Raw genomic sequence first — 24489 nt, 5'->3', positions numbered from 1 at the left:
CTGTAAGTTGGACTGAGACCTGTGAAGACTTTGGCGGCATCTATTCACCCCCAAAAAATCCTGCTCCTCTGTAATCAGGCATTGAAGCACACCTAGGAGGCACTCGGCCCCCTAGGTTGGTGGGTGAGGGTTTTAAAAAAAACCTAATTGGTTTTCCTTAAAGGAGATAACTTTCGTGACCAATAGGATCCTGGTCCTTTGAGATTACATTTAGTTCGTTCTTTTCGTTTGTTAGAAGTGCTTTGGCGTGATGGACGAGCCTTGTTGATCCCTCTTCTCTTACTTATTTTTGATTAGAACTGTCTTGTACTGCAACAGAAAGTAACTATGTGGGTTGATTAGGATGGTGAGGAGACCGCCACCGACAGGCTGTTGGTGGCGTTCTCCCCGCCATCCTAAGCAGCTTTTCTGCTGGCCAGATTTTGATGGCAGGTGGTGTGCAGGCAGAATGCTGGACCGCCACGCATACGACGGGCTCCTTGAGCCCGCCGGTGCGGCGAAGAGCCTCCCAATCCCTAAAATGGCGGCAGTGCCTACCAGGCGCTGCCGTAGGGATGAGGATGCTCCCTATCGCCAGCCTTTCCATGCCGGTTCACCCGCCATAAAAAGGCTGGCAGGGATGGACATTGGGGTCCCGTAGCAGCCCCCCCTTCAATCCTTGGCCTTTTCATTGGGTGTCGGAGGGCACCTATGGTGCCCCCTACATATCCCTTTACAAAGTGACAGGCACTGCATGGTGCCGGTCACGTAGTACAGGGATATGTAAAATATCCCTTTTTAACATTGAGGCGGGTGCTGCAGGCAGCAGCACCCGCCGCAATGTTAAAGGTGGGTGATGCGACTGCCATGGTGGCGGCGCATCCTAATTCCTATTATGGGACTGCCGCCAAATAGGAGACGATGGCGCACGGACTGAAGTCTGTCCGCCATCGTAATCAGGCCCTTAGTGCCTTCACTAGAGTTAACCTGTTTATCAATGTCATGTGTTGTTTAGACTGTGATAGGAGTGTGTTTCATGCCAAACTAGAAAAGTATTCACAAAATAATTCAAAAGTAATCTAATAGTAATTTCAAGTGTTTTTGAACAGTTTACCAATTGTTTTCTCAACTGCAAAAGTAATCTAAATGTTCCTACCAAGCCAGTATTCACTGTCTTTTGAAACATAACTTTATATGAAGAATTTAACTTACCTGCTACTAAGTAAATCTTGGTTCTAGAAATAAAACAACAAAATAACTTTTTATACTAACAATTGCTCTGGATTCAGTCTTTGTGTCACATTATTTCTTGCCTGAGTGTGTACAACAAATGCTTAACACTACCCTCTGATAAGCCTGACTACTCAACCACACTACCACAAAAGAGAGTAAGGTATTATCTACTTTAGCCTCTGCTATACCTCTGTGGATCCACTGGACTTTGTGCACACTATACCTTACTTTGGTAGAGTATATACAGAGGCAGCTTCCTACAGAAAGCCTATATCCCTTTTTTCTGAGATGTAGAAGGTCATGGAAACAATGAACACCAAGTTACCTGCACAGTTGATGACATCCATTTCAACACCCGAATAGGCTTGCTGGATGAAACTACTAGACAGCGAGCGAATTAATTTTAAGGCCCCACAGAGATGAAATATGCCAATACTACAAACCAGAACATCATTAACGCTCAAATCTATGGAAAGGGATCCTACTGAAGTGGGAAAGAAAGTAGTGTGACAATTCATATAACATGTAACTACTGCCCGGTCAACACCAGAGAATGACGATGAATGAAACCTAGCCATGATGTCCACATGCACAATGCCATAAGTTGGACTTAAGGTTTATGTTCCATGGGGGTAAATTAACTTATTTTTTAAATATCAGTGTGAATGGGAATAGGGAGTTTTAAAGTTGTTAGATTGCTGTACTTATCATCTGCCTCTGGCCACGCGGGATGCTGATGGAGAACTGAGACATGCATACATTAGGAAACATTGCTTGAGTGATATAGCAGACAAATGGCTGCAGGCACACAGACTGATAAGAGGGTTGGGATGTGACTGAGAGTCCTTTCCTGGAGTGTCAGGGGCATAAATAACCCCCAGATGTCAAACAAGTTATATCATACTTAACTACACACAATGCTGATGTTGGCATGCCGCAGGAGGGTGAACAGACAGAATATCATAATACAAATATCGAGTGTCATGGATATCGAGTGAAGGATATCGAGGAAGCAGAATATCGAGGTAAGTTATATTGTTGTAAAAAACATCCAAAATTTATGTAAGAAATATCGAATTTGAAAATATTGATATAAAAAATATAGTTGCTAATGATATCGATTTTTTAGTGGTTTAATTTTTAGTATAATGTTTAAAATATTTTTTTAATGTTAATTGTAGTTATTTTATATGTATAAATATTATTTCTGATGTTAAAATATAGTTTTTTACTTTTTTTTCTTATTTTTAGGAGAGGGGATGTTGGGTTTATAGGGGATAAGGGTGGGGAGTCATTCAAAATATAATTGTTTAAAGTAATACATATTTTAAAATTTTATATTTATTTTAATTAGGAGTGGCATGTTGGGTTTATAGGGGATAAGGGTAGGGAGTAATTTAAAATATATTTCTTTAAAGTAAAATATTTTTTTACATTTTCATTTTTATTTGTAGGAGTGGGATGTTCGGTTTATAGGGAATAAGGGTGGGGAGTAATTTAAAATAATTTTGGCGAAGTAATATATTTATTTTTTATCTTTGTAATTTATTGTGTAAAATGTATTAATAAATTATTTATTTAATATATATATTTTTTTTAATGGATTTTTTTTATAAATTTCATTGTATTTTGTTTCATTTTAAGGCCCTCGGTCAGAGATCTGCTCTTCCCCAGCAGCTCCGCCATGCTGTGCTCTGCCTGCAGTCGCACCCAGGCAGGGTTCGAGACTGCATCTCGCTGTTGCCTGTGCCCTTAATTTCTCTTTTCCCCCTCATTGTGCCCCTTCTAGCTTACTCATCGCTGTACCCCCTTGTTGTTTTTTATTGTTTTTATCCCTCTGTTTTGCTTACTATGTTTTTTGTTGTGCCCTTATTGTTGCCACTTAGCTCCGTAACCCCTTATCCTCTGCTATTTTTCTCTATTGCCTTGATTCCCGCTGTAACCTGCCCCCGCTCCTGCCTCCCAGCTTCACGACCCTCCCCCTCCCCTACTTAATGGCGACCGTGCGCAGTCGCATAGTGGGCGTATGCGCCCATCCGTGACCCGACCGTGGCCAGCGCCAGGAACCCTGGATCTCCGGGACCCTGCCAATACAACTCCCCTACTTAATGGCAATCGCTGCTGGGGAGCGCGGGCAAGACCCCTGACCCTCGGTCAGAGATCTGCTCTGCCCCAGCAGCTTGCCGTGCTGTGCTCTGCCTGCAGTCCCACCCAGGCAGGGTTCGAGACTGCACCTCGCCACTGCCTGTGCCGGTAATTTGTCTTTTTGCCCCTTGTAGCTTACTCATTGCTGTACCCCCCTTGTTTTTTATTGTATTTATTCCTCTGTTTTGCTTACTTTGTTTTTCTGTTGTTGTGCCCTTATTGTTGCCACTTAGCTCCGTTACCCCTTATCCTCTGCTGTTGTACTCTGTTGCCTTGATTCCTGCCGTAACCTGCCCCCGCTCCCGCCTCCCAGCTCCACGACCCTCCCCCTCCCCTACTTAATGGCGACCGTGCTCAGTCGCATAGCGGGCGTCTGCGCCCATCTGTGACCCGACCGTGGCCAGCGCCAGGAACCCTGGATCTCCGGGACCCCGCCGATACAACTCCGCCACACTCCACGCACTCAACCCTGGAAGGCTGACTGCCAAAGTTCCTCGCCTAACACCACCCATGGACAGTTCTTGTGCAGACGCTGACATAGATCCTTCACCACCAACAAAACCACCACAACCGCCAAAGGCCTGACTGACACACGCACTGCCAAAACCCGGACATGCATTCTCCTCAATGTGCGCTCCCTGCACCGACACGCCATAGAGATCTGGGACCTGATCCACACCCTCTTGCCCGATGTTGCATTCTTCACGGAAACCTGTACCAACGCCAACTCTGGCCCGATATCGCCACTGCCATTCCTGACGGCTACAAGATCGAGTGAAAGAACCGCCCCCAACGCCCAGGAGGAGGACTTGCCATCGCACACAAGACCCCCCCGACTCTCCACATCCAGCACGAGTGACCCCCACTGCAACACAGAACACCGCCACATCCAGATCCAGACCAGCCCCACGACCACGCTACGTGGCACCCTCATCTACAGACCGCCGGGACCTCTCACCCAGTCCGCAACAACCATCGCCGAGCTCGCCGCACCCCACGCCATCCCCTCCATGGACTACATTCTACTCGGGGACCTGAACTTCCACCTGGACAACTGCAATGACCCCGACACCACCACTCTCCTCGCGAACCTTGGACTGAAGCAGCTGGTCAACACGCCCACCCACAGAGCCGGACACACCCTCGACCCCATCTTCGCGGGAGGGACAAACTTCTGTTTCCCCCACACCACCCAGCCTCTCTGGATGGACCACCACTGAGTTCATTTCACTTTCAACACTACCACCGCACCAAGCACCCCGCACCTGCCATGAAGTAACTGGAGCAAGGTAACAGAGGAACTCCTCAACACCACCCTCCTCCAAGACCCCCCCAGCGCCACGACCGACACCAACTCCGCAGCCATGGAATTTCACCGCTGGATCTCCTACTGTGCCGACAAGCTCGCACCCTTCCGCCACTCCACCAAACAACGCCCTCTGAAGTCCGCCTGGTTCACCACAGAACTGCAAGATGCCATACGCTCCTACAGACACCTAGAGAAAACCTGGCGAAACCAGAAAGCACAGAACAACCACAGGATCGCCCTGAAGGAATACCACCAGCGCATAAGACACACCAAACGGACCTTCATAAGAGACAAAGTCCAACCAACACGACCAATGCCAAGGAACTGTTCAACAACATACAGCAGTTCGCAAAACCCCTCAGCGAAGCCATGGACGTCATGCCTTCCCAGGAACTCTGCGACAAGCTCAGCTCCTACTTCCATATGAAGATCAAGGTCCTATATGACAACTTCAGCAAACAGAAGCCTGATACCGCGCCCCCTACCCGCGGATATGCCATCCATTAAGACCTGGAATCCTGCCACCGTAGAACACATCACTGCGACCATGAAGAAAACCCTCTCAGGAGCCCCTACAGACCCCTGCCCACCGCACATATTCCACAGGGCTGCCACCGCCATCGCACCCAAACTAGGACGTACGATCAACGCCTCCCTCATTTTTTTTTAAACCGTTTTATTGCAGAATCACAGGATAGGCAACGTACATACACAGTGGCCCTGCACCGCAGACACCAGCGCCGTTTCTTTTCTGTGCCATAAGGCACTCATACACAGCTTGTTAGCCCACATCCCAGAGGCCGGGCAGCGATAACATGTGGGTCAGCATACATAATTTATGTCATCCTGTACTGTTGTTTGTATCATCATAGGATGTCTATGATCCGCTTTGAGGTTTGTTTCCCCCGCCCTTCACCCCCACCCCCCCCTCCCCCCATCACACCCCTTCCCCCGCTCCTATTCCCCCATCCCCCTCCCTCACCTCCCAACAGTGCCCTCGCCTACAACTGGACCCGGCCTGGGCATGCCGTCTCGGGTGTGTATCAGAATTATATAACTATCTACTGTGTGTGTGTGGCTGGAATTGCCCGGGGACTATCCCCCAGGTCCGAGGGTCCCTCCTCCTCCCCGACCGCACTGCTGCGCAGGGCCTGCACCAACACCTCCCATGCTGTGGCCGCTTCCAGTGCTTTATCATCGTCCCTGCGGCTCGCCAGCTGGTATCTAAGTGTACTTTCACTCGCCGCCCATTTCTGCAGTTCCTTAATCCATCTACTATGCGTAGGGCCCACCTTCGACTTCCAAAGTCTCGTCGCTTCCCTCTTTGCTAAAAGGAGGCCCATGTCTATGAATCTACTCGTGGTCTTGTTCTTGGGCGTGTGCGGGAACCAGTGCAGTACGCAGACCGCTTTGCTATATTGCAAATCCCTGTCCGTTACCTCGGTCAGTGTCTCGCCCACCTCCCTCCAATAATCGCGCAGGTGAGGGCAGTCCCACAGTATATGGCCTAGTTCTGCTCCAATCGTGCCGCACCCCAACGCCTCATGTCCGGCATCTTCCCAGACGACTGGAAGCGGGGGGAGGTTAAACCCCTCCTCAAGAAGCCAACGGCCAACCCGACAGACCTGAAAAACTACCGGCCCATCTCTCTATTCCCCTTCGCGGCCAAAGTCACTGAGAGACGCGTAAACGCCCAACTGACCGCCTTCATCGAAGAGAACTCCATCCTGGACGCCTCCCAGTCTGGGTTCCGCAGCAACCACAGCACTGAGACTGCCTTCCTTGCAGCCACCGACGACATCCGCATGCTACTCGACCAGGGTCACACTGCGGCCCTCATCCTACTAGACCTCTCCACAGCCATCCACACCGTCTCACATCGCACACTCACATCCAGACTTCACGACGCGGGGATACAAGGAACCGCCCTCAACTGGATCCAATCCTTTCTCTCCGGCCGAACCCAGAGGATCAGACTCCCTCCCTTCCTCTCCGAACCCACCAATATCAACTGCGGAGTACCCCAAGGATCATCGCTCAGCCCCACGCTCTTCAACGTCTACATGGCCCCCCTCGCTGCCATCGTCAGACAGCATGGCCTCAGCATTGTATCCTACACTGACGACACCCAGCTTATCCTCTCACTCACGAAGAAACCCGAAGACACCAGACTCTGTTTCCAGGAAGGAATGAAGAACGTCGTAGACTGGATGAAAGACAGCTGTTTGAAGCTCAACTCAGAGAAGACCAAGGTCCTCATCCTCGGACCCTGCACCTCCGCCTGGGACAACACCTGGTGGCCCTCCGCCCTTCGCAACCCACCCACCCCTACAGACCATGCACGAAGCCTCGGCATCATCCTCGACTCCTCCCTCTCCATGAACCGCCAGATCAACGCCATCGCCTCTCCTAGTTTCAACTGCCTACGCATCCTCCGCAAGACCTTCAAATGGATCCCCCTCGACTGCAGAAAGACCGTCACCCACACACTCATAACCAGCAGACTCGACTATGGCAACACCCTATACGCCTCAACGAGAGATTTTCCTTCCACGTACCCAAGAGGAACCTCCCCTCTGCCGACCTCGCCCTGGCAGAGGTCACCGCATCCGCAGAAATAGAACCGGCGGGAGAGTCATCTCCTACATCGCGGGCAAGACCTGGAACGATCTCCCTGTGAACATCAGACGCTCCCCAACCCTGCACAAGTTCAGGAAGGACCTCAAGACCTGGCTCTTCGACTGATCCAGAGCTGCTCCTTCCCTGCCCCCCTCCAGCCCCTTGAGACCCTCATGGGTGAGTAGCGCGCTTTATAAACCCCTGATTGATTGATTGAATGATTAATTGATATTTTTCAATAAAATCTTTCAGAATTATTTGTATGTATAAAATATGATTACTTATAATTGTTCTTTAAAATACATATTTATTGAAAAAAATGTAAACTACAAATTTTCTAAAATAAATATTATTTTCTGTAAAATTAAAAATAAAATTTTACTTTTTTTACAATTGTAATCTTTTTTTTAAATTTATAACAAATGTTACTTTGACTGAAAACGTATAATATATTTTTTGAAATTTTAGTTAAGAATTTTTGAAAATGTAATTAATATATAGCATTTTAGGAACATTTTGAATAATTTTTTATATTTAAAAAAAGAATGTTATTGGGGGCGGAGCTTGCCCGGCTGGAAGATGGCCACGCTTCTCTAGAGCTCCGCTCATCACTGCCACTATCCGATCAGGATCCGGCCATAATACAGCCGTGACCGCAATATCATTACCGACTTCTGTTGCCCGAGTGCCCACAAACCCGGTGTGGTGACCTGCTTGCTGTTGGCATCGTCAGTTTTGCGCGCTAGGTGTGCTCACCAGCCGCGATGAGGTGAGGCCTTTGATCCCCGGCCTAAAGTTTGGCGACGGCCGGCCCTCCTGACACCTGGCCCGATCCCTGCTGGTGCGGTGCTGAGCGCCTCGCGCCTGCCCTGCGCCCGCCGCTCCTGCTGCTGAGGCGGGGGCTTTAGGACCCGAGCTGCTGTGTGGCTGTGTCGGGCTTACTTGGGGCTGCCTGCTGAGGTTTCGTGCGGCCTTAAGTCTGGCCTGCTGGGGCCCACCTGCTGATGCCTGGAGCTGCCACACCGCGTCGCTGACTGTGTCTGGCATCCCTCTTCGGTGAGCGGCCATTTTTTGTCCCTCAGCTTGGTGGAGAAGCCGGTGGGTGCATGGCACCTGGATCTGCTGCGAAGTGCTGTCTCCTGGTTGCCTACCTCATTGGACCCCACTGCCTGCCTGACCCCTTAGCTTGGGGCGCCCGAAGGCACTCCTGAAGGTGGGCACCCCTACTTTTTGTGTCTACTGTCTTCTTGAACTGCGCCTGCCTGCCTTCGGCAGCCCATTCACACAGCTGCCCCGGGGATCTCCTTCTGTGCCATTCTCTCCTACCGCGATGGACCCCACTGACAAGCGCTGGTGAGTCTAGCCACCTAGCCTGTGGATCCTGCGCCTCCCTCCTCTGCTTTGCGCCTACCTGCTCTACCTATCGCCATTATGGGGAAAGTTGATAGTACCCAACCCATATTACAATTTGAACAGCGCAAATCCCGTCGTAACAAGGAGGGGGCAGAGGGAGCAGCTGGGGCCCCCCCCTGAGACTGATGCCCCCACTGACAATCCTGTGGGGGATATAAAACAGATTATTGCGTCCATGCAGTGGGGCCTCACTACCATAGACTCTAAGATTGACACGCTGGCCTACAGAATGGATCGGGTCTCTGAGCGGGTTGATAAACATGCTGAGCGCCTTTGATATGGCGGAGCGCCGCATCACTGAGGTAGATGAGACACAGACCGATGCGGTAGATGTACAGAAATGGATGGAGCGCGGTCTTGCGGCCTTACACGACAAGACAGAGGATTTGGAGGCCCGGTCACGCCGATGCAATCTGCGCATTACTGGCCTGGCGGAAACCACAGCGACAGGGAACATGGAGCAGTTTGTAGAACGCCTGCTGACCTCTCTTCTGGGCGCCAACACTTTTTCTCACCTATTCGTCGTTGAGAGGGCGCATCACTCCCTCGGGCCCCGGCCCCAACCTGGCGCCCCTCCCCTGCCATTCATTGCTAAACTTTTAAATTACCGGGACAGGGACGCTGCATTACGCAAAGCACGTGAACTGGGATCCTTGCGGTACGAGGGATCGGACATTTTCCTGTTCCCTGACTTCAACTTAAACCAAACTGCGGGACCACCACATTGAATATGCCATGCTATATCCTGCAAGCCTGAATGTCCTCTTTGAGGGGAAGCCTAGGATTTACTCCGAACCACAATCCCTGCAAAAGGCCTTCCGCGATTGGGAAAAAGTCAACAAACGTTCAAGCAGTCCACAAGCCTCTTCCTCACAGAATGCCACTACTGGGACCCTGTATGATAGTGACTGAGAGACTTGTGGTGTTTTCATTGTGTGCGATATATGCCTCCTTTTATTACTGTTAATGGTGTGGCCATATGTTAATTTGTTCCCTACTGGTCCGCTGTTGGCCCTGCTACGCGTATGGTGCTCTTAGTCATGCTCTATTGCTGTGTAGAATTCCTTCCCCCTTGTGTCTCTTTTGCCTTCATTGCTTTCCGGTGGGAGTGGACGGGGTGCCACACTACCTCACAATGACTTGCTTTCTTACTGTTGATCTGGGCCCTCCTGGGCACAGTTGCTCTGGTTATGCGCTATTTCTTTCTGATTGCCTCTTTGAGGTCACGTTAGGTTTGTTACTTGCAAGCGGTGTTTGAATGATGGGTTGGCTCAGTTTGTGTGGCCGGGCAACATCCGCCCCACTGCGTTAACTGCTGATCTGTTTCCAAAGGGTTGGGGATCTCAAGGGGTGGCGGGTGGGTTTGTTTCTTATTTGGGTTGTTTTATTGTGTTGATTGGGTGGGTTGCACTTGACTTTGCAGAGTTGGGGTTTGCAAGGCGTGGGTGGGGGGTGGTAAGTGTTTGTGGATTGTTTCTCCCTTTTTTTCTTTTTGTGATATTCGGATCACAACTTGTTTTATTTTGTATGTGGTTGGTATGTATTTCCTTTCTTTTCCCCCTGCTTTATGGAGTACGTGCGCGAATAGTGTCTTTATGGTCGATATCGATTTTGCTGTGGTGAAGGTTCCGACTCATCTTGCTGGTGGCTGTGTTCAATATGAGTGAACATCGAACTAGGTCCCAATCATCTGCTAGTCTGACCTTTGTGTCGTGGAATGTTCGAGGTCTAAATGACCAGCGCAAGGTGAGGAAGATTATGGCTTATTTAAAGCGCAAGGAGATTGATGTGGCGCTGCTTCAGGAGACGCACCTGCCTCCGGGCGCTGCGCTCCTTGCTAGCAAACAGTGGGCTGGGGTCTCACATGCTGCTTGCTTTACCTCCCATGCTAGGGGTGTTTTAACTTGGCTTAACCCTAAGCCTGGTTTCAAACTAGCACCTTTATTCACAGATTCTGTGGGTAGGTTTGTCATTTCCCACTGTCACAGCCCACAATGGGAGTTCCTTGTGGTCAACTCCTACGGCCCTAATTATGATGACCCAGGGTTTTATCAATCCCTTTTTGATTTAATTAAAAAACATTATGCTGAGGAGGAGCCTAGCACGCATCCAAGATGGTCGCGTGAGCACAGGGCTCCCCGGACCCTCGCTGCTCCTCGGAACTTATCCTGACTTTATCCTGACTTGGTTGACGGATTCTGGAAGATGAACGTTGGCTGAACCCTAAACTCTTTTCAGAAACCAAATCGGACCTGGGAGACCTGATCTATGGTGGTTTGAACTTTTGAGGCCCAACTGATGGCTGTGCCGGTGCGAAGGTGAACTGTGGAGCCGGGGCATAGTTGAACAACAACGGCATCGGGGCTGTGCCAGCGGCCGTCCCATCACTTTCGGTTTCACTTTTGGATCTCCGAGTGGCTGGACAGTGGAGTTGCTTAGTGCGGCTGGGTTTTCACTCGGCCTTCGCTTGGTGCCTTTGCCTCCGCCTGATACCAGTGTGCCCATTGACTTTGATCCTCTCGCACCGCCGCATTGCGGTCTCTGGCACGGCTCGTGTCTGCTTCGCCTGTGCCCCTTCGCCGCTTGCTCGGTGGTCCCCTTCGGCGAGTGTGGGACCGGTCCAGACTAACAACATGGACCGCTACACCCAAGGTAGAGGGTCCCCTGGGGCGGCCAGTGTTCTCCCGGATGACGCTGGTGGTGTTCCGCCCGTCCCTCCGGATTTGTCATTGCAGGACATCATGGGCGCCATTAATGGCATCAAGGAGACCATCGCTAAGCAGTACGAGGCCTTGGCCCGTAAAATCGACACGGTGGCCATTGATGTTACGCTAATTCGGGCGGATCTCTCTAAGACCAATGAGAGGGTTCAATCGCTGGATTTGCGGACGTCCACCCTTGGTACGGATGTGTCGGACCTGCAGACTGCTCTTGGCGACCTCAAGTCGGCCAACGACCTGATGGCCCGGCAGCTGGAGGACTTCGAGGGACGGGCTCGACGCAATAACATCCGCGTCATAGGTGTTCCAGAGACCTCCGACAATCGCCCGGTTGATCTTATGGTTGAGGATCTCATCCTCAACCAGCTTGCCCCCACTGGCCTGAGTAAGTTCTTTGCCGTGGAGCGGGCCCATCGAGTCCCAGGCGGTCGGCCGCGACCGGGGGCTCCCCCGAGGCCTATTGTTGCAAAACTTTTTCACTACAGAGACCGAGATGCGATTCTGCAGGCCTCACGAGTACATGGCCCGGTCCGATATGAGAACTCATCCGTTAACTTTTTCCCGGACTTCACCCAACTTGTCTAGAAGCAGCGGATGGGCTTCCAGGGGGTGAAGCGTCGTCTCCGGGACCTGGGTCTTAAGTACTCTATGCTTTTTCCTGCTAGGCTCCGAGTGGAATACGAAGACCGGACTACCTTTTTTGACTGTCCTGCGAATGTGAGTGACTGGCTGGATTCTCTGCCGGACCGGGGTGACCGGCCTGGGCCTTCTGGTGGTGCCGAGGGTGGCGGGCCTCTTTCCGAGTGACTTTTGGTCCTTGACTTTGACATTTTGTTTTGTTCGGCTGGGTTCTACTTCTTTTGTACATTTTGCTTAATTATGATCTGTGTTGGGGGGCGGGCAGGGACGGGTCCCTTTCCTCCTCCGGGGTCTTTTCGTAGAATGGGGTTTCTAGGGCGACAGGCACACTGCAAGTTGGGGTGGTTTTTTGGACCGCAGGGGTGCAGGGTGGGGGAGTTGAATTCGGGGGGGGGGGGGGGGGGGGGTGGGAGGGGTTGTTTGGATTTGTGTTTTTTGTTTTCAAGGCGAGGTATTGGCTCTGTTTCAGTTTCAGGTGTCGCGCTATTTGTTGGGGGACCCTTGACCTACTGGAGGGGATGGGGGGGGACGGGTTGAGATTGATGTCTTGGAACGTCAATAGATTGGGGGATCGTATCAAACGGGGTGTTGTGCTGCAATATTTGCGTCGTTTGACTCCCGATGTGGTATTCTTACAGGAGACGCATTTGGTTGGTAATGTTTGTCATGCCATGAACAGGGGGGGCTACCGACTCGTGGCCCATTCCGGTTTCACCACAGGGGTGGGCATTCTCCTACGATCTTCACTTCCACTAGAGATCACCAGGGTTGTCCTAGACGATAGAGGGCGCTATGCGGCCCTGACTGGGAGGTGGGAGGGACAGTCCCTTTCCTTGGTTTCGGTTTATGTTCCCTCGGGCCTCCAGAACTCCACTTTCTCAGACTTGGGTCGTATGCTGCTTGAGCTTCCTGACAGTCTTTTGCTTATGGGTGGGGATTTTAATTCGGTTGTTTCGGGAGATCTGGATCGCCACCCGCCCAGGGCCCTCCCTGCTGCCCAGGCGTGGCTCGGCGGGCTCTTGGATACCCTCGGTCTGGTGGATTGTTGGAGGTTAATGCATCCGACACAGTGTCAGTACACATTTCTCTCTGGGGCCCATGGGAGTCTCTCCAGATTGGATTATTTTCTAATGCCCGCGGCCCAGACTGGCCGGATTCGAGAGGTTAAGCACCTGGCCCGGGGTATCTCTGATCATTCCCCACTGTGGTTGCTTTTTGACACCGGGACGCGGTCCGCTGGGCGGATCGCCCCTATTAACCCTTGGTACTTGCGTGACCCCAAGATTCGTGATAGCCTTGTTAAGTCGATTGATCAATATTTTCTCGAGAATGAGGGGTCGGTGCTGTCCTCAGTGTCCCTGTGGGAAGCCTTCAAAGCAGTGCTCCGAGGGCACGCCCTATCCCAGATAGTGGAGGCTAAGAGGGTAAAGAATGAGGCGGTGGTGAAGCTGGAGACTGAAATATCGGGGCTGGAGGCAGCTCTGGAGACGGGTGTCACTCAGGATGGGCTTCACGCCCTCAGCCTGAAGCAGTTTGAATATAAGTCTCTTGTCACTGACGCTGCCAAGACCATGTATAGGGAGCAGCAGGGTAGGTTGTATGATGCCGGGGACAAGGCGGGTAAACTGATTGCTTGGTTGGATAAGAAGGAGAGAGTGAATCGTGTAGTCCCGGAGCTTCGGGTTTCGGATGGAGTGTGTGTGACTGACCCTGGTGAGATTGTGGAGTGTTTTGCGGACCATCTGCGGGCGGTGTACTCCCCGGTGTCTGATAGAGATGAGGCTGACTCTCGTCTCTTGCTGCGGGATATTGCCTTGCCCGGCTTATCCGTCGAGGACCGTGAGCAGATGGAGGCCCCCCTGTCTGTCGATGAGATTGCTACCGCGATTCGTTCCCTTCGCTCGGGCAAGGCTATGGGCCCCAACGGACTGCCGATTGAACTGTATAAACTACGCCCGGATAAAATCGCGCCCTTCCTCCGTCGTATGTTTCTGGAGTCGCTCGAGCGGAGTTCCCTTCCCGACGACCAGCGTCTGGCGACCATAGTTGTGATTCCCAAGGACGGTAAGCCACGAGACCGCTGTGCCTCATATAGGCCTATTTCCCTCCTAAATGCCGAACCGAAAATCCTTGCCAAGGTCCTCGCTAATCGCTTGCTGAGAGTTAAATGTGATTTGATACATCCGGATCAATGCAGCTTTATCCTGCATCGTAACACCGCGCTCAACCTGCGGCGTCTCCATGGCGTCCTCACTAGGGCGGAGTACTTCTCTGAATCGGCCATATTGGTTTCCTTAGACGCCACGGTGGCCTTTGATACCATCGAGTGGCCATTCCTTTGGGCCGTCTTGGCGAAGTTTGGCTTTGGGGAGGGATTTATTGGTTGGGTTAAGCTCCTCTATGCTGAACCAATGGCTCAGGTTGTTGTCAATGGGCGGGTTTCTCGGCCCTTCGCTCTCGGGAGGGGTACTAGGCAGGAGTGCCCGTTGTCCCCTCTGCTCTTTGCTCTCGCCTTGGAACCGCTCGCTGCCTGGCTCCGCTGGGAGCCCTCGATCAGAGGGATCCGGTGGGCCCCGGGCTTCGAGGATCGGGTCTCGTTGTACGCGGATGACATTCTCTTGTACTTCACCTCGCCGCGGAAGTCGCTCAATGTGCTTTTTGATGTTCTTACTTCCTTCGGGAGAAATTCGGGTTTGATAATTAACTGGTCCAAATCTTGCGTGTATCCTATCTCCGGTGGCCTTCCTCTCTTGCCGCCTCGGCTTCCGATCCAAACATCTCAATCCGGCTTTAAATACTTGGGGGTGTACGTTTCGTTGGATCCGGCGGTCCGCTACGAGCAGAATCTCCTGTCTCCCCTCCGGCGTTTGAGGGTGGATACGGCTCGGTGGTGTAAGCTGCCCTTGTCTCCACTTGGTCGCGCAGCACTGTTTAAAATGATGTCCCTTCCCAGATTTCTTTACGCACTCCAGAACTCCTTCGATATCATTCCGGCGGCCTACTTTAGGGAAGTGGAGAGTTTGCAGAGGAGACTGGTTTGGGACGGTCGTGCGCGTATCGCTTTGGCAAAGCTGACTCTTCCCTGGTATGACGGGGGCATCGCGCTTCCTGACATTAGAAGGTACTATTGGGCCTCCCAGCTGGCTGCCATTAACCATGCTACGTACGCTCCTGGTTCGAACCCGGCATATGAGATGGATAAATTCCTGCTTCCCGGCGGTAACTATAACAGAGCGCTTTACTCTCGGTCTGCCGGTAGGACCCTCACGGGCCCTACTAGGATTGCGGTACGTGTGTGGAAGGCGGCGAATGTAGCTGTGGGCTGGAGTGAGCGTTTAACGTGTGCTACTCCTTTATTCGCCTCAGAGCGCTTGGGAAGCCTCTGGACAACGAAAGGCTTTGAGCACTGGGATACGATCGGCATTAGCAGAGTGGGGGACCTATGGGTTAAAGGCGCGGTTAAATCCTTCGCGGCGCTTCAGAGCGAGTACGAGCTTAGTGAAAGGGAGTTCTTCCGCTATGCCCAGGTTCGGCACGCCCTGCTCTCGGTCTTTGGGGAGGGGACCACGGTCCCTGTCTCTTCGCCTCTCGAGGACCGTATACTCGATGGACACGTCCCCGACAGTACTATCTCCCTGATTTATAAAAAACTAATAAATCATCGGGCAGATCTCTTGGTGCGTCTTCGGGAGGCGTGGACGGGTGATGGGGTTGAGTTGGACGACGAGGACTGGCAGTCTGCGCTGTCATCCCCTAAGGAGGTTGCTATCCCGGCCCGTCTCCGTCTGGTCCAGATTAAGATTCTCCATCGTGTCTATGTGACGGGTCCCCGTTTGGTCTCGATGGGGTTTTCTGATGACGGGCTCTGTAAGCGTGGCTGCGGGCTCAGTGCCACCTTTCTCCACATCCTCTGGGAGTGCCGCGAGGTGGCGGAATATTGGCGCCAGGTACATGATGTTATGAAACGAGTCACTGGGGTCGCTCTGCTGCCGGAGGTGCGCCGATGTGTTCTGAATGTGTGGGAGCCCAATGACTATAATGCGGCCCAGGCTCGGTGGGCGGCCCTTGGGAACATGATCGCAAAGAGAGATATTGCGCAGCTTTGGGGTTCCCAACGGCCTCCCACCGTGTCCGTATGGAAGGAGAACATGGACTGGTGCATGTTCAGGGAGAAGTCGGTGTATGTGGCTCGTGGTAAACCGGGGGCGTGGAGTAGAATCTGGGGTCAGTGGAATGTGTATCGAGGGACTATCTGTTCTCCCCCCCTGGTGGATACGTCTGAGGTTGCCTTGTCCCCCTAATCCTTGAGGGTTCCTTGCTTAATTTGTTCATCTATGTATCGATTTGGTTTTCCCGTGGCCCCCCCTCCCTCTCAGACCCCCCCTTTTTTCATTGACCACCCTAGGGTAGTCGGGTGTGGAGTTCCTCTACTGTGGTTAGACGCCCTTTCAATGTTTTTCGCCTTGTTTTTTGTTTTTCTTTACTTTTCTTGATATTTATGTAAAAAGGGTATATCCTGACGTCCCTTATGTGCAGTCTGATCTCCTGTAATTTAGCGGAGCCCCTGTGGGCCAGTCAGTGTTTTTTTGAACTGCTTGATCATTTCTGAATCCTAGCGGCCGGCCCCGGAGGTTGTAGGCCCGTGCTTGTAGCCTTTTTATCTGCACAATAAAATGTTTATAAAAAAAAAGAAAAGAAAAAAAAAAAAACATTATGCTTTGCTGATTTTCTGGGGGGGGAATTTAATTGTAGAATGGATACGACTCTGGACCGCTCCAGATGCCCCGGCCGCCCACTCTCTGCATCGACGAGGGCGGTGCAAGATATTGCCCTACAGCTCCAATTGGCAGATGTCTGGCGTTCTCGCTCTGCGACCAGTGGAGGGTACACACATTACTCAGCACAGTATGATATCCACACACGTATTGATTAGTGGTTTATCTCGCAATCCTTATTGCCTAAGGTGCTGAATTGTGCAGTCTTAGCTCACTCTTTCTCTGACCACGATTATGGTTACGATTGTGGTCCCTCCCCGTATTCCACCCCCGTTCTTATGGCGATTCCCGCCCTAGTCATTGCTGGACTCTGTTTTTCACACCGAGCTGCGTGAGGATATTTCTGAGTTCTTCGAGACAAATATTGGGTCGGTCGATTCCTTTATGACAGTGTGGGAAGCATTTAAGGTTTTCATTAGGGGTATTGCTATTAGTAAACATGCGGGTGTACTCCGTGCTATTCGCGACCGGATTGCACTTCTGGAGACTCGGCTTTCCGATATAGAGTCACGTCTGCTTCACTCTGATGACCCTGAGTTGCGAGACCTGCTTAAGAGCACGTTGGCTGAATTCCACGAGGCAGCGGACAGCGAGGTCAAGCACATGGGCAAATATGTTTCCGCTAGAGGTTATGGTGAGACTGATCAGCCTGGCTCAGTCCTGGCAGCAATGGCCCGTCGGCGACTAGACACGTGTGATGTTGTCGAGGTGGAGGGTGATGACGGGTCGACCCTGATGCAACCCACTGACATTAATACGCAATTCCTATCTTATTACCAGGAGCTGTACAGCTCCAAACTTGCCCCAAGTGACGACAAATTCACTAATTACTTGGAATATATACAGCTTCCCTGGCTCCAAAATTGGCACAGGGAGTTTTTGATGAGGCCCATTGAAGTAGCGGAGATTCGTCTTGCTCTGGGTTCGATGCGCGAGGGCAGTGCACCTGGGCTTGACGGCCTCACAGTCTCCTTTTATAAAGCCTTCAGCGAGCTCCTCGTTCCACATATGCCCCCATCTCTGCACGAGGCATTAATTATTACTCTTCTGAAGCCCAACAAGGAGCCCCGCAGATGCCCCTCCTACCGCCCGCTCACCCTGATCAATGTGGACACTAAGCTGTATGCGAAGGTCCTTGCTAATCGTCTATCTCTGCTCCTCTCACAACCAATTGGCCCTGAACAAGCTGGGTTCATTCTGAATCGCACGCTCACACACAATCTCCGCACGGTCTTTGGAGCGCTGCAGCACGTTCGCCCGGAGGTCAAAGCTGCCGCGCTTTTCCTCTACGCCGAAAAGGCTTTCGATTCCATCAAATGGAAATTCAAAAATGTGGTGTTGCGTCGCATTGCGGTCGGTGCGGAATTCCTACAAATGGTTTCGGTGTTATACAACTCCCCAGTGGCTCGGGTTCGCACGGGAGATGTGGCTTCCGCCCCCTTTTCTATCCACCGTGGCACGAGGCAAGACTGCCCGCTGTCCCCGCTGCTGTATGAGATAGCTGTTGTGCCGCTGTTGCGGGCACTGTGTGAATACCAAAGTCACAGAGGGCTTCGCTTTCCCCATTATAACCTCATTGTCTCGGCATATTCAGACAACACACTTTTATACATTAGGGACCCTGAGACTCGCCTGTCCCCTGTGATAAGGGAGGTTCTACGTTTTGGGGGGATATCCGGCGTAAGGAGCAATTGGGATAAATCCATTTTGTTCCCATTGACGCCCACCACAGTGCAATTTCCATTTGAGTTCCCACTCCAGTGGACTACTGAACCGGTGCGATACCTAGGCATCCAGGTACACTCTGATGCCGAAGTGGTACTTAGGGCTAATTATGGTACACTAATAGGGAAGATAGGGGATGACGTAGACAGATGGATACGACTCTTATTGTCTTTGGCTGGCAGAGTATCTTTAATGAAAATGGTCGTTCTACCTCGCCTACTTTTTTTGTTTCTGAATATACCAATCGTGGTTCCTCCGCAGTTGTTTCGCGAACTGCAGTCCCTGATGATCAAACTGGCATGGGCCGGTAAGTCCCCGTGAGTTGCCTTTGACACGCTCATGCTTCCGTATGCCGCCGGCGGACTTAAAACCCCGAATTTTGAATTGTATTATAGAGCTGCGCAGGCCTCTCATGCCTATAGCTGGGTGCATGGTCCTCAAGAATTGCCTCATCTTCACATCGAAAAGGTTGTCGCTGCCCCCTACTCATTGCCTTGTCTCTTAACGCGGGCCCCTATCAGACGGAGTGGTGTTTTAGACTCAATTAATTCCGTAGTTCAGGCGTGGGATGCGCTTTTGAGATTATATGATGGTGCGCAACTATATTCACCCCGTATGCATATCGATTGGTGCCAGTGGTTTGCACTTAGCTCCGATAGGGGTACCCTGGATTCCCTTAACAAATTAAGTATACATCAAATGGGCGATCTATTTTGTCATGGACAAATGGGCACTTGGGAGGAGTTGGCAGGCACAGACGGCGTACACTCAGCCCTCACCAAGTTTCACTTTTTTCGAACTCGGCATGCTTTCAGGGTAGTGTTAGGGGATGATTTGCAGGAACCCTTGGTAATCCCCTCTTTGACAGTTTTATTAAGCGCTAAGTCCCCATGTAAGATCATCTCCAAACGATATACTCTTGCTCAAAGCGAGAGGGCGTCCTCCCTTAGCAATGTTAGGCAAGCATGGCATTCTGATATAGGAGCTCCCATCACAGACGACACCTGGTCTTATTGTTGCGAGGTCACTCGTAAGATATCCCTAAACGACCACCACCGCATTGTTCATTTTAAGTTTTTAAACAGAGTTTATTATTCCCCTTCACGTCTTTTTAGGTATGGTCTGAGGTAAACTGACAATTGTGAGAGATGCTTTGCCCCACACGCAGATTTTTTCCACCTAGCATGGCAATGTCCGTCAGTGTTTCATAATTGGGAATTCATTTTCCAGAAGCTCAACGATATTTTAGAGCTATCCCTTGTTCCGGATCCCCTGTTAGCGCTTCTTGGCTACACTAAACCTCTTAAAAAAGCAGCGCGCAAATTGGTGGCAATGGGTCTCCTACTTACAAAGCGTCGACTAGCGATGCGATGGTTGAGGGGTCCGGTGCCTACAGTTACGGAGTGGGAGCGGGACATGGTGTACTGTCACACCCAATCTGATGTGTACAATGAATTGCTCCCCCCTTGTAATCGACCAAAGAGCTTTTGGGGTATGTTTGCGCAATATCAAGCTGCTCATCGATCTTCATCTGAGGTTCCTGGGGACTAAGTGGTGACAGCCTGTATTCTTTATATCTTTAATGGATAGGTTCTGCATATGCAATCATCCAGGTTCTCTTTGACGACTAACCTCCACCTCATTCGCAGCTCTTGGTGTTACCCTGGCCCTGCCATAATGCCTTCTTATTGATATACTGTTTATGTGATTAATATACCATATGCGCCTTCACTGCCACCACATTCTATGTCCCTGTGCTCTAGATTGCAACTTTTGACATATTATTTGTTTTTGATTTTAGTGATCCATATTATTGTCTTATTGTTTGATTTTGCACTTCTTCTTTCAGTTTGTCTGATTGATTTATTTTTCTGTATTTATACTAAAATAATAAAAGACAATATTAAAAAAAAAGAATGTTATTTTGTTATGTACATTTTTCAAATTCAAATTTATTTTGTATATTTTTTTATTTTTAGATGCTTTTTCAGAATGTAGGGGGTGAATATGATGGCGGACGGACTTAAGTCCGTCTGCCATCATCCCGGGAATCGGGACAACCCGCCCATATGGTGGCGGCCCCCGAAAATGCAATTACAATGCGATAGCCACTGTGGTGGTCGCATCGTGCACATTTACCATTGAGGTGGGTGCTGCTGGCTGCAGCTCCTGCCGCAATGGCAAAAATACATGTTGTGCATTTCCCTGCACTAAGTGGCAGGCACCATGCGGTGCCTGCCACCTGGTGCAGGGAACTGTTGGTGCACGTGCACAATTCCCATGCCCCTGCACAAGGGGGACCGCAACGCGCGCCTAAAGAACATCTCCGCCAGCTTTTGATTAGCGGTTGACCGCCATTGAAAGGCTGGCTTGATGCAGCATCCTAATGTGGTGGACGGTACCTGCTAGGCACCGCCACCATTCTAGGTATGCTGGCTGGGTCCGACAGGCAATCGTAATGATTGCCTGTGTCGGACCCGTGGCGGACGGGCTTTCCATCCGCCAGCAAACCACCCGCCGTCCTTATCTGGCAGGCGGTATTTGGCCGCACGATGGCGGTAAAACCCTCCACCGGCAGGCTGCGGGTGGCAGATTCACCGCTATCATAATGATCGACTTAGTTAATTGGGAGTTGGAATAGTTAACCCCTTCGCTGCTAGGCCTTTTCCCCCCCTGTGCTAAGCCTTTTTTTGGCTATTTGGGGTAGTTCACGCCTAGGCCCCTCTAACTTTTTGACCACATAAGGTATCCACACCAAATTTGCGTCCTTTTCTTCCAACATCATGGGGATTCTAAAGGTACCCAGGGTTTGTAGATTCCCCTGGAGGGGTCCCAGAAATTATCCAAAATACAGCTACATTTCTTTTTTTTTTTTTTAAATGGGAAAAAAGTGCTGCAAATGGAAGCGTCTGGGTTGTTCCCTGCAAATGATATCAAAAAAGGGTTTGTGGGACAGAAATCACCATTTTCCCAGCTTTTAGGGAATGACAGACTTTTGTCAGAAAACCAAAATATTTTACACAGTTTTGGCATTTTTCTGGGACATAGCCTATTTTTGCTATTTTATGTGCTTTCAACCTCCTTCCAGTTAATGGTAGAAATGGATATGAAAGCAATAATGGATCCTGGAACGCTATACATTTTTGAAAAGTAGACACAATTCTGAATTCAGCAAGGGATCATTTGTATAGATCCTTCAAGATTTCTTTATAGAAACTAACAGTTAACTGTAGTAAAAATTGAAAATTAGTTGAAAAAAACAGCTTTTTGTGTCAACTTTTTCACCTATAACTTCTTCTAATTATAACAGCTCTTTGAAAGCAATACACTGTTACATCCGCAGGACCTTACTGATTGTGGGGATATATAGGACTTGTAAGTTCACCAAGAACCCGATGAACCCAGAGCCAAAAACTGAGCAGCGACTTGCAATGGTTTTTTATTATGTAGCAGGTATATAGCAATAACTCTGGGAAAATGTATACATGGAAAAATTTGTATGAAAGACACCTATGTATTTCTGAAATGGGAACAAAATATAGAGTTTAGAAACAGTAGATATTTGCAGATTTCCAAAATTGGGAACACTCATACTAGCATCAGAATTATCAGTCATTTTTCAAAATGACTTATTTTTTACACATTGTCTTTCATTTTGTCGGCAGAAATGCATTGAAAGTCAATAGGTAATAACAGTTGCTTTACAAATATAAATTACCCTAGGTCTCCTGATAAAAATGGTACCTCACTTGTGTGGGTAGGCATAGTGCCCATGACAAGAAACGGCTCAAAACGCAACGTGAAAACCACATTTTCACAATGAAAAATTACCCTTTTTTAGCAAAGTGCCTAGCTGTAGTTTTTTAACCCTAGCTCTGCCGGCACCAAGGGAAACCTAGCAAACCTATACATTTTTGAAAACTAGACATCCAGGGGAATACAGGATGGGGTGACTCGACTGCCTCTTGCCAGGTTCTGTTACCCAGACTCCCTTGCAAACCTAAAATGTTTTTTTTTTTAAAAACACATTTTCCTCACATTTCTATTGTGGAAAGTTCTGGAATCAGCGTGGATCCACAAATTTCCACACACCCCGCATTCCCCAAAGTCTTCCGAGAAAAATGGTACCTCACTTGCGTGGGTAGGCCTAATGCCCGTGACAGGAAACGGCACAAAACGCAACGTGGACACACCACAATTTCACAGTGAAAAATGACCCTTTTAAGGCAAAGTGCCTAGATGTAGTTTTTTAAAACCCTAGCTCTGCCGGCACCTAGGGAAACCTAGCAAACCTATAATTTTTTTTAATACTAGACACCCAGGGGAATACAGGATGGGGTGACTCAACTGCCTCCCACCAGGTTCTGTTACCCAGACTCCCTTGCAAATCTACAATTTTTTTTTTTTAAAACACATTTTCCTCACATTTCTGTGGTGGAAAGTAATGGAATCAGCGTGGATCCACAAATTTCTACTCACCCCGCGTTCCCCAAAGTCTTCCGAGAAAAATAGTACCTCACTTGCGTGGGTAGGCCTAGTGCCCGCGACATAAAACGGCACAAAATGCAATGTGGACACACCACAATTTCACAGTAAAAAATAACCTTTTTTTGGCAAAGTGCCTAGCTGTAGTTTTTTAACCCTAGCTCTGCTGGCACCTAGGGAAACCTAGCAAACCTATATATTTTTGAAAAATAGACACCCAGGGGATTCCAGGGAGGCATGGCTTGCGTGGATCCCCCAACATTTCCGTATCCAGAATCCCCTGCAAAATCTCAAATTTAGCTGAAAAAAATCACTTTTTTCACACATTTTTGTGTGGGAAAGTTGTGGCATCACCGGGCTGACACAAATTTCCTACCACTCAGCGTTCCCCCAGGTCTCCCGATAAAAACGGTGCCTCACTCGTGTGGGAGGCCCAAGTACCCGCGACAGGCGAGGGCCCAAAACGTATTGAGGCAACATCAAAATTGCCTCTCACCAAACAACCTGGTTTTGCAAGGGGAGTCACCTGGGTTTTTGGCCCGTGCTCGGCGGCCATCTAGGGAAACCTACCAAACCCACACATTTCTGAAAACTAGACATCTGGGGGAATCTAGGGAGGTATGGCTTGCGTGGATCCCCCAACGTTTCCTTACCCAGAATCCCCTGCAAACCTAAATTTTAGCTGAAAAAATCACACGTTTTTGTGTGGGAGAGTTGTGGCATCACCGGGCTGACACAAATTTCCGACCACCCAGCGTTCCCCCGGGTCTCCTGATAAAAATGGTGCCTCTCTTGTGCCTAGCTGTAGTTTTTTAACCCTAGCTCTGCTGGCACCTAGGGAAACCTAGCAAACCTATATATTTTTTAAAAATAGACACCCAGGGGAATCCAGGATGGGGTGACTTGACTGCCTCCTACCAGGTTCTGTTACCCAGAATCCCTTGCAAACCTAAAATATTGTAAAAAAAACCACATTTTCCTCACATTTCTATGGTGAAATGTTCTGGAATCTGCGTCGATCCACAAATTTCGACCCACCCCACGTTCCCCAAAGTCTTCCGTGAAAAATGGTATGTCACTTCTGTGGGTAAGCCTAGTGCCTGCGATAGTGAAACGGCATAAAACGCAATGTGGACACACCTCAATTTCACAGTGAAAAATTACCCTTTTTTGGCAAAGTGCCTAGCTGTAGTTTTTTAACCCTAGCTCTGCCGGCACCTAGGGAAACCTAGCAAACCTATACATTTTTTTAAACTAGACACATGGGGGATTCCAGGGAGGCATGGCTTGCGTGGATCCCCCAACCATTCCTTATCCAGAATCCCCTGCAAATCTCAAATTTAGCTGAAAAATATCACTTTTTTCCACACATTTTTGTGTGGGAAAGTTGTGGCATCACCGGGCTAACACAAATTTCCTACCACTCAGCGTTCCCCCACGTCTCCCG

The sequence above is a fragment of the Triturus cristatus genome, chromosome 2_1 (genome assembly GCF_964204655.1).
Source record: "Triturus cristatus chromosome 2_1, aTriCri1.1, whole genome shotgun sequence".
Classification (NCBI taxonomy): Eukaryota; Metazoa; Chordata; class Amphibia; order Caudata; family Salamandridae; genus Triturus; species Triturus cristatus.
The sequence above is the reverse complement of the archived record's forward strand: the minus strand, read 5'-3'. Positions refer to the sequence as shown.